Source organism: Melospiza melodia, chromosome 3 (assembly GCF_035770615.1).
Source record: "Melospiza melodia melodia isolate bMelMel2 chromosome 3, bMelMel2.pri, whole genome shotgun sequence".
NCBI classification, from domain to species: Eukaryota; Metazoa; Chordata; class Aves; order Passeriformes; family Passerellidae; genus Melospiza; species Melospiza melodia.
Window position 1 is genome coordinate 92,572,090 of NC_086196.1, and position 19,762 is coordinate 92,591,851.

Genomic DNA, 19,762 nt, shown 5'->3' on the forward strand with positions numbered 1-19,762 from the left:
CGACTTGGCACTGGTGCCACCTTGGGTCTGGGAACCATGCTGCGTATCGTGGATTCTAAGGAGCCAGCCGGCCACTCCCAGCCACAGGCCCCCAAACACAAACAACGACGCTTTTCCCTGGAAATCAACACTCGCTTGCCGATTTTTGATGGCAGATTGCAGGAGCCACTTGGTACTATCAAACCAGCCCAACTTGGCACTGGTGCCACCATGGGTCTGGTCACCATCATGCCTCTCGTAGCTTTTCAGGACCTAGCCGGTCACTCACAGCCATAGGCCCCCAGACACAAACCTTGGCCCGTTTCCCTGGCAAACAAAATTAAGCTGCCCCGCTTCTGGATGGCAGATTGCAGGAGCCACTTGGTATTATCAAACCAGCCCAACTTGGCACTGGTGCCACCTCTGGTCTGGGAACCATCCTGCGTATCGTGGATTCTAAGGAGCCAGTCGGCCACTCCCAGCCACAGGCCCCCAAACACAAACAACGGCCCGTTTCCGTGGCAAACAAAAGTAAGCTGCCCCGCTTCTGGATGGCAGATTGCAGGAACCACTTGGTACTATCAAACCAGCCCAACTTGGCACTGGTGGCACCTCTTGTCTGGGAACCATGCTGCGTATCGTGGTTTCTAAGGAGCCAGCCGGCCACTCCCAACCACAGGCCCCCAAACACAAACAACGACGCTTTTCCCTGGAAAACAAAACTCGCCTGACAACATTTTGATGGCAGATTGCAGGAGCCACTTGGTACTATCAAACCAGCCCAACTTGGCACTGGTGCCACCATGGGTCTGGTCACCATCCTGCCTATCGAAGCTTTTCAGGAGCCAGCCGGTCACTCACAGCCATAGGCCCCGAGACACAAAGCTCGGCCCGTTTCCCTGGCAAACAAAAGTAAGCTGCCCCGCTTCTGGATGGCAGATTGCAGAAGCCACTTGGTACTATCAAACCAGCCCAACTTGGCACTGGTGCCACCTCTGGTCTGGGAACCATCCTGCGTATCGTAGATTTTAAGGAGCCAGCCGGTTGTCCCAGCCATAGGCCCCCAAACACAAACAACGGTCCGTTTCCCTGGCAAACAAAAGTAAGATGCCCCGCTTCTGGATGGCAGATTGCAGGAACCACTTGGTAGTATCAAACCAGCCCAACTTGGCACTGGTGGCACCTCTTGTCTGGGAACCATGCTGCGTATCGTGGTTTCTAAGGAGCCAGCCGGCCACTCCCAACCATAGACCCCCAGACACAAAGCTCGGCCCGTTTCCCTGGAAAACAAAAGTAAGCTACCCCGATTCTGGATGGCAGATTGCAGGAGCCACTTGGTACTATCAAATCAGCCCAACTTGGCACTGGTGCCACCATGGGTCTGGTAAACATCCTGCCTATCGTAGCTTTTCAGGAGCCAGCCGGCCACTCTCAGCCATATGCCCCCAAAAACAAACCACGGCCCTTTACTCTGGCAAACAAAACTCAACTGCCCCTCTTCTGGATGGCAAATTTTAGGACGCACTTTGTACTACGAAAACCGCCCGACGTGGCACTGGTGCCACCTTGTGTCAGGGAACCATCCTGCATATCGAGCTTTTTAAGGAGCAAGCCGGCCACGCCCAGCCATAAACCCCCAAAAACAAACCACGGACCATTCCTCTTGGAAACAAAAATCCGCTGCCCCGCGTCTGGATGGCAGATTGCAGGAGCCACTTTGCACCATCAAACCAGCCCGACTTGGCACTGGTGCCACCTTGGGTCTGGGAACAATCCTGCATATCGTGGATTCTAAGGAGCCAGCCGGCCACTCCCAGCCACAGGCCCCCAAACAAAAACAACGGCGCTTTTCCCTGGAAAACAAAATTCGCCTGCCAACTTTTTGATGGCAGATTGCAGGAGCCACTTGGTACTATCAAACCAGCCCAACTTGGCACTGGTGCCACCTCTGGTCTGGGAACCATCCTGCCTATCGTAGCTTTTCGGGAGCCAGCCGGTCACTCCCAGCCATAGACCCCCAGACACAAACCTCGGCCCGTTTCCCTGGAAAACAAAAGTAAGCTACCCCGATTCTGGATCGCAGATTGCAGGAGCCACTTGGTACTATCAAATCAGCCCAACTTGGCACTGGTGCCACCATGGGTCTGGTAAACATCCTGCCTATCGTAGCTTTTGAGGAGCCAGCCGGTCACTCCCTGCCCTAGGCCCCCAGACACAAACCTCGGCCCGTTTCCCTGGCAAACAAAAGTAAGCTGCCCCGCTTTTGGATGGCAGATTGCAGGAGCCACGTTGCACCATCAAACCAGCCCGACTTGGCACTGGTGCCACCTTGGGTCTGGGAACAAGTTGGGCTGGTTTGAGAGTACCAAGTGGCTCCTGCAATCTTCCATCCAGAAGCGGGACAGCTTACTTTTGTTTCCCAGGGAAACGGGCCGAGGTATTTGTCTGGGGGCCTATGGCTGGGAGTGACCGGCTGGCTACTGAAAAGCTACGATAGGCAGGATGGTTACCAGACTCATGGTGCCACCAGTGCCAAGTCGGGCTGCTTTGATAATACTAAATAGCTCCTGCAATCTGCCATCCAGACGCGGGGCAGCGGATTTTTGTTTGCTGGAGAAATGTTCCGTGGTTTTTTTTGGGGGTATATGACTGGACGTGGCCGGCTGGCTCCTTAAAAAGCTCTATACGCAGGATTGTTCCCTGACCCAAGGTGGCATCAGTGCCAAGTCGGGCTGTTTTCGTAGTACCAAGTGCGTCCTGCAATTTGCCATCCAGAAGCGGGGCAGCCTACTTTTGTTTGCCAGGGAAACGTGCCGAGGTATTTGTCTGGAGGCCTATGGCTGGGAGTGAGCTGCTGGCTCCTAAAAAGCTACGATAGGCAGGATGGTGACCAGACCCATGGTGGCACCAGTGCCAAGTTGGGCTGGTTTGATAATACCAAGTGGCTCCTGCAATCTGCCATCAAGAAGTTGGCAGGCGAGTTTTGTTTTCCAGGGAAAAGCGCCGTTGTTTTTGTTTAGAGGCCTGTGGCTGGGAGTGGCCGCCTGTCCTCGTAGAATCTACGTTACGCAGCATGGTTCCCAGAGCCAAGGTGGCACCAGGGCCAAGTCGGGCTGGTTTGTAAGTACCAAGTGCATCCTGCAATCTGCCATCCAAAAGCGGGGCAGCTTACTTTTGTTTGCCAGGGAAACGGGCCGAGGTTTGTGTCCAGGGGCCTATGGCAGGGAGTGACCGGCTGGCTCCTGAAAAGCTACGATAGGCAGGATGTTTACCAGACCCATGGTGGCACCAGTGCCAAGTTGGGCTGATTTGATAGTACCAAGTGGCTCCTGCAATCTGCCATCCAGAATTGGGGTAGCTTACTTTTGTTTTCCCGGGAAACGGGCCGAGGTTTGTGTCTGGGGGTCTATGGCTGGGAGTGACCGGCTGGCTCCTGAAAAGCTACGATAGGCAGGATGGTTCCCAGACCAGAGGTGGCACCAGTGCCAAGTTGGGCTGGTTTGATAGTACCAAGTGGCTCCTGCAATCTGCCATCAAAAAGTTGGCAGGCGAATTTTGTTTTCCAGGGAAAAGCGCCGTTGTTTGTGTTTGGGGGCCTGTGGCTGGGAGTGGCCGGCTGGCTCCTTAGAATCCACGATATGCAGGATTGTTCCCAGACCCAAGGTGGCACCAGTGCCAAGTCGGGCTGGTTTGATGGTGCAAAGTGGCTCCTGCAATCTGCCATCCAGACGCGGGGCAGCGGATTTTTGTTTCCAAGAGAAATAGTCCGTGGTTTGTTTTTGGGGGTTTATGGCTGGGCGTGGCCGTCTGGCTCCTTAAAAAGCTCGATATGCAGGATGGTTCCCTGACACAAGGTGGCACCAGGGCCACGTCGGGCGGTGTTCGTAGTACTAAGGGCGTCCTAAAATTTGCCATCCAGAAGAGGGGCAGTTGAGTTTTGTTTGCCAGAGAAAAGGGCCGTGGTTTGTTTTTGGGGGCATATGGCTGAGAGTGGCCGGCTGGCCCCTGAAAATCCACGATAGGCAGGATGGTTCCCAGACCTGAGGTGGCACCAGTGCCAAGTCGGGCTGGTTTGATAGTACTAAGCAGCTCCTGCAATCTGCCATGCAGAAGCGGGGCAGCTTACTTTTGTTTGCCAGGGAAACGGGCCGAGGTTTGTGTCTAGGGGCCTCTGGCTGGGGGTGGCTGGCTGGCTCCTGAAAAGCTACGATAGGCAGGATGGTGACCAGACCCATGGTGGCACCAGTGCCAAGTTGGGCTGGTTTGATAGTACCAAGTGGCTCCTGCAATCTGCCATCAAAAAGTTGGCAGGCGAGTTGTGTTTTCCAGGGAAAAGCGCCGTTGTTTGTGTTTGGGGGCCTGTGGCTGGGAGTGGCCGGCTGGCTCCTTAGAACCCAAGATACGCAGGATGGTTCCCAGACCTGAGGTGGCACCAGTGCCAAGTTGGGCTGGTTTGATGGTGCAAAGTGGCTCCTGCAATCTGCCATGCAGAAGCGGGGCAGCTTACTTTTGTTTGCCAGGGAAACGGGCCGAAATATTTGTCTGGGGGCCTCTGGATTGGGGTGGCTGGCTGGCTCCTGAAAAGCTACGATAGGCAGGATGGTGACCAGACCCATGGTGGCACCAGTGCCAAGTTGGGCTGGTTTGATAGTACCAAGTGGCTCCTGCAATCTGCCATGAAAAGTTTGGCAGGCGAGTTTTGTTTTCCAGGGAAAAGCACCGTTGTGCGTGTTTTGGGGCCTGTGGCTGGGAGTGGCCAGCTGGCTCCTTAGAATCCACGATACGCAGGATGGTTCCCAGACCCAAGGTGGCACCAGTGCCAAGTCGGGCTGGTTTGTTAGTACCAAGTGGTTCCTGCAATCTGCCATCCAGAAGCGGGGCAGCTGAATTTTGTTTGCCAGAGAAAAAGGCTGTTGTTTGTGTTTCGGGGCCTGTGGCTGGCAGTGGCCGGCTGGCTCCTGAAAATCCATGATACGCAGGATGGTTCCCAGACCCAAGGTGGCATCAGTGCCAAGTAGGGCTGGTTTCATAGTACCCAGTGGCTCCTGCAATCTGCCATCCAGAAGAGGGGCAGTTGAGTTTTGTTTTCCAGAGAAAAGGGCCGTGGTTTGTGTTTGGGGCCTATGGCTGAGAGTGACCGGCTGGCCCCTGAAAATCCACGATAGGAAGGATGGTTCCCAGATCCAAGGTGGCAGCAGTGCCATGTTGTTCTGGTGTGATAGTCCCAAGTGGCTCCTGCAATCTGCCATCCAGAAGCGGGGCAGCTGAGTTTTGTTTGCCAGAGAAAAAGGCTTTGGTTTGTATTTGGGGGCCTGTGGCTGGGAGTGTTCGGCTGGCTCCTGACAACCCACAATACGCAGGATGGTTCCCAGACCCAAGGTGGCACCAGTGCCAAGTCGGGCTGTTTTTATAGTACCAAGTGCGTCCTGCAATTTGCCATCCAGAAGAGGGGCAGTTGAGTTTTGTTTGCCAGAGAATAGCGCCGTTGTTTGTGTTTGGGGGCTTGTGGCTGGTAGTGGCCGACTGGCTCCTTAGAATCTGTGTTACGCAGCATGGTTCCCAGACCCAAGGTGGCACCAGTGCCAAGTTGGGCTGGTTTGATAGTACCAAGTGGCTCCTGCAATCTGCCATCCAGAAGCGGGGCAGCTTACTTTTGTTTGCCAGGGAAACGGGCCGAGGTTTGTGACTGGGGACCTATGGCTGGGAGTGACCGGCTGGCTCCTGAAAATCTACAATAGGCAGGATGGTTACCAGACCCATGGTGGCACCAGTGCCAAGTTGGGCTGGTTTGATAGTAACAAGTGGCTCCGGCAATCTGCCATCAAAAAGTTGGCAGGCGAGTTTTGTTTTCCAGGGAAAAGCGCCATTGTTTGTATTTGGGGGCCTGTGGCTGGGAGTGGCCGGCTGGCTCTTTGAACCCACGATACGCAGGATGGTTCCCAGACCCAAGGTGGCACCAGTGCCAAGTCGGGCTGGTTTGATACTACCAAGTGCGTCCTGCAATCTGCCATCCAGAAGCGGGGCAGCTTACTTTTGTTTGCCAGGGAAACGGGCCGTGGGTTTTGATTGGGGGCATATAGCTGAGAGTGGCCGGCTGGCTCCTGAAAATCCACGCTAGGCAGCATGGTTCCCAGATGCAAGGTGGCACCAGTGCCAAGTCGGGCTGGTTTGATGGTGGAAAGTGTCTCCTGCAATCTGCCATCCAGAAGCGGGGCAGCTGATTTTTGTTTGCCAGAGAAAAATTCCGTGGATTGTTTTTGGGGGCATATTGCTGGGAGTGGCCGGCTGGCTCCTTAAAATGCTCGATACGCATGATGGTTCCCAGGCCCAAGGTGTCACCACTACCAAGTCGGCCTGCGGTTTTAGTATCAAGTTCATCCTGCAATTTGCCATCCAGAAGAGGGGCAGTTGAGTTTTGTTTGCCAGAGAAACGGGCCGAGGTTTCTGTTTGGGGACATATGGCTGAGAGTGGCCGGCTGGCCCCTGAATATCCACGATACACAGCATGGTTCCCAGATCCAAGGTGGCACCAGTGCCAAGTCGGGCTGGTTTGATAGTACCAAGTGTCTCCTGCAATCTGCCATCCAGAAGCAGGGCAGCTTACTTTTGTTTGCCAGAGAAATAGGCCTAGGTTTTTGTTTGGGGGCCTGTGGCTAGGAGTGGCAGGCTGGCTCCTAAGAATCCACGATACGCAGGATGTTTACCAGACCCAAGGTGGCACCAGTGCCAAGTCGGGCTGGTTTGATAGTACCAAGTGGCTCCTGCAAACTCCATCAAAAAGTTGGCAGGCGTGTTTTGTTTTCCAGGGAACAGCGCCGTTGATTTTGTTTGGGGGCCTGTGGCTGGGAGTGGCCGGCTGGCTCCTTAGAATCCACGATACGCAGGATGGTTCCCAGACCCAAGGTGGCACCAGTGCCAAGTCGGGCTGGTTTGATTACACCAAGTGGCTCCTGCAATCTGCCATCCAGAAGTGAGGCAGCTAAGTTTTGTTTGCCAGAAAAAAGGGCCGTGGTTTTTGTTGGGGGCCTGTGGCTGGGAGTAGCCGGCTGGCTCCTTACAATCCACGATAGGCAGGATGGTTCCCAGACCCAAGGTGGCACCAGTGCCAAGTCGGGCTGGTTTGATAGTACCAAGTGGCTCCTGCAATCTGCCATCCAGAAGCGGGGCAGCTGAGTTTTGTTTGCCAGAGAAAAAGGCTGTGGTTTGTGTTTGGGGGCCTGTGGCTGGCAGTGGCCGGCTGGCTCCTGAAAATCCACGATACGCAGCATGGTTCCCAGACCCAAGGTGGCACCAGTGCCAAGTGGGGCTCGTTTGACAGTGTCAAGTGCCTCCTGCAATCTCCCATCCAGAAGCGGGGCGGCTGAGTTTTTTTTGCCAGGGAAACGGACCTTTGTTTTTGATTGGGCTCTGTGGCCGAGAGTGGTCGGCTGTCTCCTGACAATCCACAATACGCAGGATGGTTCCCAGACCCAAGGTGGCACCAGTGCCAAGTCGGGCTGGTTTGATAGTCCCAAGTGGCTCCTGCAAACTGCCATCCAGAAGCGGGGCAGCTTACTTTTGTTTGCCAGGGAAATGGGCCGTTGTTTGTGTTTGGGTGCCTGTGGCTGGGAGTGTTCGGCTGGTTCCTGAATATGTACGATACGCAGGATTGTTCCCAGATCCAAGGTGGCAGCAGTGCCATGTTGTGCTGGTGTGATAGTCCCAAGTGGCTCCTGCAATCTGCCATCCAGAAGTGGGGCAGCTGATTTTTGTTTGCCAGAGAAAAGGTCCGTGGTTTGTTTTTGGGGGCATATGGCTGAGAGTGGCCGGCTGGCCCCTGAAAATCCACGATACACAGGATGGTTCCCAGATCCAAGGTGGCACCTGTGCCAAGTCGGGCTGATTTGATAGTACTAAGTAGCTCCTGCAATCTGCCATGCAGAAGCGGGGCAGCTTACTTTTGTTTGCCAGGGAAACGGGCCGAGGTTTGTGTTTGGGGGCCTATGGCTGAGAGTGACTGGCTGGCTCCTGAAAATCCATGATACGCAGCATGGTTCCCAGACCCAAGGTGGCACCAGTGCCAAGTGGGGCTGGTTTCACAGTGTCAAGTGCCTCCTGCAATCTCCCATCCAGAAGCGGGGCAGCTGAGTTTTGTTTGCCTGTGAAACGGGCCGTTGTTTTTAATTGGGGTCTGTGGCCGAGAGTGTTCGGCTGGCTCCTGACAACCCACAATACGCAGGATGGTTCCCAGACCCAAGGTGGCACCAGTGCCAAGTCGGGCTGTTTTTATAGTACCAAGTGCGTCCTGCAATTTGCCATCCAGAAGAGGGGCAGTTGAGTTTTGTTTGCCAGAGAATAGCGCCGTTGTTTGTGTTTGGGGGCTTGTGGCTGGGAGTGGCCGACTGGCTCCTTAGAATCTGTGTTACGCAGCATGGTTCCCAGACCGAAGGTGGCACCAGTGCCAAGTCGGGCTGGTTTGATAGTACCAAGTGGCTCCTGCAATCTGCCATCCAGAAGCGGGGCAGCTTACTTTTGTTTGCCAGGGAAACGGGCCGAGGTTTGTGACTGGGGACCTATGGCTGGGAGTGACCGGCTGGCTCCTGAAAAGCTACAATAGGCAGGATGGTTACCAGACCCATGGTGGCAGCAGTGCCAAGTTGGGCTGATTTGATAGTACCAAGTGGCTCCTGCAATCTGCCATCAAAAAGTTGGCAGGCGAGTTTTGTTTTCCAGGGAAAAGCGCCATTGTTTGTATTTGGGGGCCTGTGGCTGGGAGTGGCCGGCTGGCTCCTTTGAACCCACGATACGCAGGATGGTTCCCAGACCCAAGGTGGCACCAGTGCCAAGTCGGGCTGGTTTGATACTACCAAGTGCGTCCTGCAATCTGCCATCCAGAAGCGGGGCAGCTTAATTTTGTTTGCCAGGGAAACGGGCCGTGGGTTTTTTTTGGGGGCATATAGCTGAGAGTGGCCGGCTGGCTCCTGAAAATCCACGCTAGGCAGCATGGTTCCCAGATGCAAGGTGGCACCAGTGCCAAGTCGGGCTGGTTTGATGGTGCAAAGTGGCTCCTGCAATCTGCCATCCAGAAGCGGGGCAGCTGATTTTTGTTTGCCAGAGAAAAATTCCGTGGATTGTTTTTGGGGGCATATTGCTGGGAGTGGCCGGCTGGCTCCTTAAAATGCTCGATACGCATGATGGTTCCCAGGCCCAAGGTGTCACCACTACCAAGTCGGCCTGCGGTTTTAGTATCAAGTTCATCCTGCAATTTGCCATCCAGAAGAGGGGCAGTTGAGTTTTGTTTGCCAGAGAAACGGGCCGAGGTTTCTGTTTGGGGACATATGGCTGAGAGTGGCCAGCTGGCCCCTGAATATCCACGATACACAGCATGGTTCCCAGATCCAAGGTGGCACCAGTGCCAAGTCGGGCTGGTTTGATAGTACCAAGTGTCTCCTGCAATCTGCCATCCAGAAGCAGGGCAGCTTACTTTTGTTTGCCAGAGAAATAGGCCTAGGTTTTTGTTTGGGGGTCTGTGGCTAGGAGTGGCCGGCTGGCTCCTAAGAATCCACGATACGCAGGATGTTTCCCAGACCCAAGGTGGCACCAGTGCCAAGTCGGGCTGGTTTGATAGTACCAAGTGGCTCCTGCAAACTCCATCAAAAAGTTGGCAGGCGTGTTTTGTTTTCCAGGGAACAGCGCCGTTGATTTTGTTTGGGGGCCTGTGGCTGGGAGTGGCCGGCTGGCTCCTTAGAATCCACGATACGCAGGATGGTTCCCAGACCCAAGGTGGCACCAGTGCCAAGTCGGGCTGGTTTGATTACACCAAGTGGCTCCTGCAATCTGCCATCCAGAAGTGAGGCAGCTAAGTTTTGTTTGCGAGAAAAAAGGGCCGTGGTTTTTGTTGGGGGCCTGTGGCTGGGAGTAGCCGGCTGGCTCCTTACAATCCACGATAGGCAGGATGGTTCCCAGACCCAAGGTGGCACCAGTGCCAAGTCGGGCTGGTTTGATAGTACCAAGTGGCTCCTGCAATCTGCCATCCAGAAGCGGGGCAGCTGAGTTTTGTTTGCCAGAGGAAAAGGCTGTGGTTTGTGTTTGGGGGCCTGTGGCTGGCAGTGGCCGGCTGGCTCCTGAAAATCCACGATACGCAGCATGGTTCCCAGACCCAAGGTGGCACCAGTGCCAAGTGGGGCTCGTTTGACAGTGTCAAGTGCCTCCTGCAATCTCCCATCCAGAAGCGGGGCAGCTGAGTTTTTTTTGCCAGGGAAACGGACCTTTGTTTTTGATTGGGCTCTGTGGCCGAGAGTGGTCGGCTGTCTCCTGACAATCCACAATACGCAGGATGGTTCCCAGACCCAAGGTGGCACCAGTGCCAAGTCGGGCTGGTTTGATAGTACCAAGTGTCTCCTGCAATCTGCCATCCAGAAGCGGGGCAGCTGAGTTTTGTTTGCCAGAGAAAAGGGCCGTGGGTTGTGTTTGGGGGCATATGGCTGGGAGTGGCCACCTGGCTCCTTAAAATGCACGATACGCCGCATGGTAACCAGACGCAAGGTGGCACCAGTGCCAAGTCAGGCTGTTTTTGTAGTACCCAGTGGCTCCTGCAATTTGCCATCCAGAAGCGGGGCAGTTGAATTTTGTTTGCTAGAGAAAAGGGCTGTGGTTTGTGTTTGGGGGCCTATGGCTGAGAGTGGCCGGCTGGCCCCTGAAAATCAACGATAGGCAGGATGGTTCCCAGATCCAAGGTGGCACCAGTGCCAAGTAAGGCTGGTTGTATGGTTCAAAGTGACTCCTGCAATCTGCCATCCAGAAGCGGGACAGCTGAGTTTTTTTTGCCAGAGAAAATGTCCATGGTCTCTTTTTGGGGCATACGGCTGGGAATTGCCGGCTGGCTCCTTAAAATGCTCGATACGCAGGATGGTTCCCAGAGCCAAGGTGGCACCACTGCCAAGTCGGGCTCTTTTTGTAGTACCAAGTGCGTCCTGCAATTTGCCATCCAGAAGAGGGGCAGTTGAGTTTTGTTTGCCAGAGGAAAGGGCCGAGGTTTGTGTTTGGGGGCATATGGCTGGGAATGACCGGCTGGCCCCTGAAAATCCACGATAGGAAGGATGGTTCCCAGATCCAAGGTGGTACCATTACCAAGTCGGGCTGGTTTGATAGTCCCAAGTGGCTCCTGCAAACTGCCATCCAGAAGCGGGGCAGCTGAGTTTTGTTTGCCAGGGAAATGGGCCGTTGTTTGTGTTTGGGGGCCTGTGGCTGGGAGTGTTCGGCTGGTTCCTGAATATGTACGATACGCAGGATTGTTCCCAGATCCAAGGTGGCAGCAGTGCCATGTTGTGCTGGTGTGATAGTCCCAAGTGGCTCCTGCAATCTGCCATCCAGAAGTGGGGCAGCTGATTTTTGTTTGCCAGAGAAAAGGTCCGTGGTTTGTTTTTGGGGGCATATGGCTGAGAGTGGCCGGCTGGCCCCTGAAAATCCACGATACACAGGATGGTTCCCAGATCCAAGGTGGCACCTGTGCCAAGTCGGGCTGATTTGATAGTACTAAGTAGCTCCTGCAATCTGCCATCCAGAAGCGGGGCAGCTTACTTTTGTTTGCCAGGGAAACGGGCCGAGGTTTGTGTTTGGGGGCCTATGGCTGAGAGTGACCGGCTGGCTCCTGAAAAGCTACAATAGGCAGGATGGTGACCAGACCCATGGTGGCACCAGTGCCAAGTTCGGCTGGTTTGATAGTACCAAGTGGTTCCTGCAATCTGCCATCCAGAAGCAGGGCAGCTGAGTTTTGTTTGCCAGAGAAAAGGGCCTTGGTTTTTGTTTGGGGGCATATGGCTGGGTGTGGCCAGCTGGCTCCTTAAAATGCACGATATGCAACATGGCTCCCAGACCCAAGGTGGCACCAGTGCCAAGTTGGGCTGGTTTGATAGTACCAAGTGGCTCCTGCAATCTTCCATGATCACGTGGAGAAATACTTTCTGGTTTCAGCCTCATGCTCTTTCTTCTCTCCCTCAACTTCTCTATCACCTCTCATCTGGTTCACATGCGCTGTCTTCAAGGTCCACAGGCTACTTTTCACAGAATCTTCTGGCCTGATGAAGTAAGGATGATGAATAGAACAGAGCTGGGATCTATTTTCCAGTTTGGATAAAATGCATTCTGCACACAAATCCAAGGAGAACGGGCTGCCCCGATGCCCAGAAAATCTTTCACTCCTGCTAGTGTTCTACGTCAACCGCAACTTAGTCTGAAAGAAAAGCTTTTTCTCTGAGAGCATCTGAGAGGTTTGCATGAAGCACTGATATCTGACATATGCAATTTTGAATAGGAGAGGAAAAAGAAAATGGCAAGGAGTTTTTAATTTTAGTGGTTTCAATTTTAATTTCCGTGCACTTTTTCAAAACTTGTCAGCTCAAATGCCCATCAACATCTTTTAGTCATCTGTAAGTCAGTATTCATATAAAATGTGCTTCAAATCCAAAGAATTTCAAATTTGCACTCCAAGCTTCTATGCCTAGATTTATGATTTCCTACACATATTAGATGAAAGGAAGGCCTTTTTTACTGTGGGAGTGCTGGAACACTGGAACAGGTTGCCCAGAGAAGTTGTGGGTGTCCCATCCCTGAAAGTATTCAAGGTCACCTTGGACGGGGCTTGGAGCAGCAACAAAGGAGAAGCTTGATGGTAGAGAAACAAAGTTGGACTATAGAAGAAACTCGGATTGAAGTATAGGATCAAGTTTTCTCTCAGCTCTTGGGGTAAATTCAAAGTTGTACAAAATGACATTTATCTGTGCTATTCACTACTGTAACAGAAAGTTTCATGAAAACTGTACAGAAGATAGTAAATTTTAAAAGAGATAAGAATTACAGCATAAAATCCATGGGATAGGTTACAACATGAGACACTCTCTAAGAGAAAATCTCTGTGTTTCAGCACTTCATCAGGGTAAGATTTCATGAAGTGCCAAAGAAGGCGGCAAAATATCATTCGGGACATTATTTACTGGAATTCAGCCTGGCCATTAGTAGGAACTGCCTTTGAACATATCATGTAGATATACCACACACACTTTCCCTTCACTGAAAAATTACTGTTTACAACAAATAAGCAATTGACGATCAAAATTGATTGAAAGCATCTTAAACATGTCAAGTATTTCATTGTAGATGATCTGTGATCCAAATGCTTCTTCCACCTTCGAGTGGGACAGAAGAATTCTTCCATATCATGATGGTTTAAAATTGTATCAACCAATGTTTTCTGCTGAAAAGATATCATCTATTTTTTTCTATTTTTGGAAGAAAATATTCCTAGACATACAACAGGTGAGAACTAAGTAATTTTAAAGAAACAAATGAAATGAAAATATTCTGTAAATAGAATGAAATGAAAAGCTGTGTTTTAAATAGGAGCTAAATATTAAACAGAATTTTTGTACCAGGCATTTGAATTACTGCACCAGCTCTTTTGCCCATCAAGAGAGGCATTTAGCATTTCAGTCTTTTCCAAGGTGTTCATGATCTGCTATGCTGATCTCTGTGTGTGCCTAGGTGTGTGTGGAGGGGGGGGCATATGAAGGGGAGTGTGTATGTTTGCTTTACAATTGTTGTGGCAGATTCATGCCTCAGCTCCACATTTTGTTTTAAAAAGGTCACACCGAGTGGATATGAAGTTTACTATCAACAAGAGATCGATTCCCAAATCATCCATTTGACTCTCCCTTATAAATCATGTGCTTTGTTGCATATTTTATCAAATATACTTTCAAGCCAGATGGAGGAAGGAGGATGTGGGAATCCCTCCACCATCTTGCAACTTTTATGTAAGTAGGTTTTCAAGAAAATCATCATTTCTCTTTTAAATATGTCTGGAACAGGCATGATGGTAGTGTCAACCTGTTGGAGTTTTTGTTGCTGGAAGAAGTTGTACAAAAGGATTGGTTTTTACATTGACCAGTTACTGAATCAAGCGCAGGAATACATTGGAAATTTAGCTGGGGGTTCCTTTTCCCAGCAGACTACTTCTAGAACGAGCTTGTACACTGAAGCTGACTCTTTTGCTCTCTTTTTGTTTCTTTCCTATTTTCTTGGCTTCTTTGCCACTATCTAGACAATTTTGGAACTTTGTTCCCAACTAAAATGGTTTCAATAGTCTGATTGTGATCATACATTTTTACAAGGAATTTTTAAAATCTTTCCTCGAGTCCAGAAAGTCAAGGACTTAGATCTTTTTCTTCCCTTATCAATATTGCCATGAAATTGATAAATAAAGACCAACTCTTTATTTTTGTTTTTAACCCACGTAGATAATTCCCATCCATTAATCCATTTTGTGGACCAATAGCTGCCATTCTGATGGAAGCTGTCACTTCTTAACAATAGGCATTCTGTGACTATGTTGACAGCACTTTGGGTGAAGATCCTAACTGGTCTTAGATATACATAGGGAGAAATTTGCTCAGCCAGTGTCAGTCTTAAGCATGCGTATCAGAAGATCTTTCTAGAGCTGGGAATTTTCCCATGAAAGGGATTCAGTTAGGGAAGAGACACTTGTGCCAGAGTTTTACATTCTTCTTGAACACTGCTTAAGGAACTTAGATGCCATGTCCATTTGGATCTCTGTCTGCACAGAACTTTGTCATGCCAGTGCTTTGAAATGCATCTTGAAGAGAATTCACTAGCACAGAATGAAAGAGAGTGGAAGGGGTTGGTGGGGCTAACCAGGCCCAACCCCCCTGCCTAAACCAGGATACCTAGAGCCTCTTGCCCAGGATTCTATCTGGGTGTACTTTTAATGTCTTCAAAGATCCAGGCTCCACAATCTTTCTGGGCAGTCTGTGCCGTGGTTCAGTCACCCTGACAGTAAAGAAACATTTACTGATGTTCAAAGGCAATCTCCTGTATTTCAGTGTGTGCCCACTGCCTCTTGTCTTTACCCTCAGCATCACTGAAAAGACACTGATTCCCTCCCCTTTGCACTATTGCTTCCATATGTATGTGTGATGCCATGTAGAGGTATGTCAAAAACCTCCCTGAAGCCCAGGCAGATAATATTCCCTTCATCTACCAGTCAAGTTGATTCATCAGAGGAGTTTAAAGTGATGTTCAGCATGAAATTCCCCTGAAAAATCATGCTAACTACATTATTTGGTCATCTGTCATGTGCCTGGCAAGGATTTCCAGGAAGAGCTGCTTCATCAACTTCCTGGGGATAAAAAAGAGGCTGGCTGGTTTGTACTATGGCGAGTCCTCTTAATTGCCTTTTTTGAAGATGGGTGTCATATGCTAACATCCACTCTTTAGCCTCTCTTGTCGTCTACATCTTAGCAAAACGCTTTTCCACTATGTCTGGCTAGGAAAAACTGTGCCAGCACAGAAAACATCTCCCATCGTGTTCTAGAAGTTGCACGGATGTCTGCCAAGTGTTTGGCAGGAAGAAAAGAAAAGTTGTCCAAAACAGCTTCCAATCGAATGTTCCTGTGATTGGAAAAGTCAGGAGAGTGCAAAGGTACTGTTTTCTATCAGTTGGCAAGGTGCGCACACAATCCCAGTGTTGTACAGCTTGCTTCTTCACCTTCCCGAAGCTGCCGCTCTCGCCGGCTGCCGGAGCCCAAGAAGCGGCTTCTTCGCGCAAAGACGATTGTGCCGCTCACAGTGCTCTCCTTAGCGCGGCTTCTGCCGAAAGACGCCCGGCAGCGGCTCTTACCTCCGGAGAGCACCCTACCTTCGTCTTTAGCTCCTCTTCTCATCTACACCTCGGCAAAAAGCTTCTCCACTATGTCTGGCTAGGAAAAACTGTGCCAGCACAGAAAACATCTCCCATCGTGTTCTAGAAGTTGCACGGATGTCTGCCAAGTGTTTGGCAGGAAGAAAAGAAAAGTTGTCCAAAACAGCTTCCAATCGAATGTTCCTGTGATTGGAAAAGTCAGGAGAGTGCAAAGGTACTGTTTTCTATCAGTTGGCAAGGTGCGCACACAATCCCAGTGTTGTACAGCTTGCTTCTTCACCTTCCCGAAGCTGCCGCTCTCGCCGGCTGCCGGAGCCCAAGAAGCGGCTTCTTCGCGCAAAGACGATTGTGCCGCTCACAGTGCTCTCCTTAGCGCGGCTTCTGCCGAAAGACGCCCGGCAGCGGCTCTTACCTCCGGAGAGCATCCTACCTTCGTCTTTCGCGTCTTTTGTAGTCTACATCTTAGCAAAACGCTTTTCCACTATGTCTGGCTAGGAAAAACTGTGCCAGCACAGAAAACATCTCCCATCGTGTTCTAGAAGTTGCACGGATGTCTGCCAAGTGTTTGGCAGGAAGAAAAGAAAAGTTGTCCAAAACAGCTTCCAATCGAATGTTCCTGTGATTGGAAAAGTCAGGAGAGTGCAAAGGTACTGTTTTCTATCAGTTGGCAAGGTGCGCACACAATCCCAGTGTTGTACAGCTTGCTTCTTCACCTTCCCGAAGCTGCCGCTCTCGCCGGCTGCCGGAGCCCAAGAAGCGGCTTCTTCGCGCAAAGACGATTGTGCCGCTCACAGTGCTCTCCTTAGCGCGGCTTCTGCCGAAAGACGCCCGGCAGCGGCTCTTACCTCCGGAGAGCATCCTACCTTCGTCTTTAGCTCCTCTTCTCATCTACACCTCGGCAAAAAGCTTTTCCACTATGTCTGGCTAGGAAAAACTGTGCCAGCACAGAAAACATCTCCCATCGTGTTCTAGAAGTTGCACGGATGTCTGCCAAGTGTTTGGCAGGAAGAAAAGAAAAGTTGTCCAAAACAGCTTCCAATCGAATGTTCCTGTGATTGGAAAAGTCAGGAGAGTGCAAAGATACTGTTTTCTATCAGTTGGCAAGGTGCGCACACAATCCCAGTGTTGTACAGCTTGCTTCTTCACCTTCCCGAAGCTGCCGCTCTCGCCGGCTGCCGGAGCCGAAGAAGCGGCTTCTTCGCGCAAAGACGATTGTGCCGCTCACAGTGCTCTCCTTAGCGCGGCTTCTGCCGAAAGACGCCCGGCAGCGGCTCTTACCTCCGGAGAGCATCCTACCTTCGTCTTTCGCGTCTTTTGTAGTCTACATCTTAGCAAAACGCTTTTCCACTATGTCTGGCTAGGAAAAACTGTGCCAGCACAGAAAACATCTCCCATCGTGTTCTAGAAGTTGCACGGATGTCTGCCAAGTGTTTGGCAGGAAGAAAAGAAAAGTTGTCCAAAACAGCTTCCAATCGAATGTTCCTGTGATTGGAAAAGTCAGGAGAGTGCAAAGGTACTGTTTTCTATCAGTTGGCAAGGTGCGCACACAATCCCAGTGTTGTACAGCTTGCTTCTTCATCTTCCCGAAGCTGCCACTCTCAGGAGGTAAGAGCCGCTGCCGGGCGTCTTTCGGCAGAAGCTGCGCTAAGGAGAGCACTGTGAGCGGCACAATCGTCTTTGCGCGAAGAAGCCGCTTCTTGGGCTCCGGCAGCCGGCGAAAGCGGCTGCTTCGGGAAGGTGAAGAAGCAAGCTGTACAACACTGGGATTGTGTGCGCACCTTGCCAACTGATAGAAAACAGTACCTTTGCACTCTCCTGACTTTTCCAATCACAGGAACATTCGATTGGAAGCTGTTTTGGACAACTTTTCTTTTCTTCCTGCCAAACACTTGGCAGACATCCGTGCAACTTCTAGAACACGATGGGAGATGTTTTCTGTGCTGGCACAGTTTTTCCTAGCCAGACATAGTGGAAAAGCGTTTTGCTAAGATGTAGACTACAAAAGACGCGAAAGACGAAGGTAGGATGCTCTCCGGAGGTAAGAGCCGCTGCCGGGCGTCTTTCGGCAGAAGCCGCGCTAAGGAGAGCCCTGTGAGCGGCACAATCGTCTTTGCGCGAAGAAGCCGCTTCTTGGGCTCCGGCAGCCGGCGAGAGCGGCAGCTTCGGGAAGGTGAAGAAGCAAGCTGTACAACACTGGGATTGTGTGCGCACCTTGCCAACTGATAGAAAACAGTACCTTTGCACTCTCCTGACTTTTCCAATCACAGGAACATTCGATTGGAAGCTGTTTTGGACAACTTTTCTTTTCTTCCTGCCAAACACTTGGCAGACATCCGTGCAACTTCTAGAACACGATGGGAGATGTTTTCTGTGCTGGCACAGTTTTTCCTAGCCAGACATAGTGGAAAAGCGTTTTGCTAAGATGTAGACTACAAAAGACGAGAAAGACGAAGGTAGGATGCTCTCCGGAGGTAAGAGCCGCTGCCGGGCGTCTTTCGGCAGAAGCCGCGCTAAGGAGAGCACTGTGAGCGGCACAATCGTCTTTGCGCGAAGAAGCCGCTTCTTGGGCTCCGGCAGCCGGCGAGAGCGGCAGCTTCGGGAAGGTGAAGAAGCAAGCTGTACAACACTGGGATTGTGTGCGCACCTTGCCAACTGATAGAAAACAGTACCTTTGCACTCTCCTGACTTTTCCAATCACAGGAACATTCGATTGGAAGCTGTTTTGGACAACTTTTCTTTTCTTCCTGCCAAACACTTGGCAGACATCCGTGCAACTTCTAGAACACGATGGGAGATGTTTTCTGTGCTGGCACAGTTTTTCCTAGCCAGACATAGTGGAAAAGCGTTTTGCTAAGATGTAGACTACAAAAGACGCGAACAACGAAGGTAGGATGCTCTCCGGAGGTAAGAGCCGCTGCCGGGCGTCTTTCGGCAGAAGCCGCGCTAAGGAGAGCCCTGTGAGCGGCACAATCGTCTTTGCGCGAAGAAGCCGCTTCTTGGGCTCCGGCAGCCGGCGAGAGCGGCAGCTTCGGGAAGGTGAAGAAGCAAGCTGTACAACACTGGGATTGTGTGCGCACCTTGCCAACTGATAGAAAACAGTACCTTTGCACTCTCCTGACTTTTCCAATCACAGGAACATTCGATTGGAAGCTGTTTTGGACAACTTTTCTTTTCTTCCTGCCAAACACTTGGCAGACATCCGTGCAACTTCTAGAACACGATGGGAGATGTTTTCTGTGCTGGCACAGTTTTTCCTAGCCAGACATAGTGGAAAAGCGTTTTGCTAAGATGTAGACTACAAAAGACGCGAAAGACGAAGGTAGGATGCTCTCCGGAGGTAAGAGCCGCTGCCGGGCGTCTTTCGGCAGAAGCCGCGCTAAGGAGAGCACTGTGAGCGGCACAATCGTCTTTGCGCGAAGAAGCCGCTTCTTGGGCTCCGGCAGCCGGCGAGAGCGGCAGCTTCGGGAAGGTGAAGAAGCAAGCTGTACAACACTGGGATTGTGTGCGCACCTTGCCAACTGATAGAAAACAGTACCTTTGCACTCTCCTGACTTTTCCAATCACAGGAACATTCGATTGGAAGCTGTTTTGGACAACTTTTCTTTTCTTCCTGCCAAACACTTGGCAGACATCCGTGCAACTTCTAGAACACGATGGGAGATGTTTTCTGTGCTGGCACAGTTTTTCCTAGCCAGACATAGTGGAGAAGCTTTTTGCCGAGGTGTAGATGAGAAGAGGAGCTAAAGACGAAGGTAGGATGCTCTCCGGAGGTAAGAGCCGCTGCCGGGCGTCTTTCGGCAGAAGCCGCGCTAAGGAGAGCCCTGTGAGCGGCACAATCGTCTTTGCGCGAAGAAGCCGCTTCTTGGGCTCCGGCAGCCGGCGAGAGCGGCAGCTTCGGGAAGGTGAAGAAGCAAGCTGTACAACACTGGGATTGTGTGCGCACCTTGCCAACTGATAGAAAACAGTACCTTTGCACTCTCCTGACTTTTCCAATCACAGGAACATTCGATTGGAAGCTGTTTTGGACAACTTTTCTTTTCTTCCTGCCAAACACTTGGCAGACATCCGTGCAACTTCTAGAACACGATG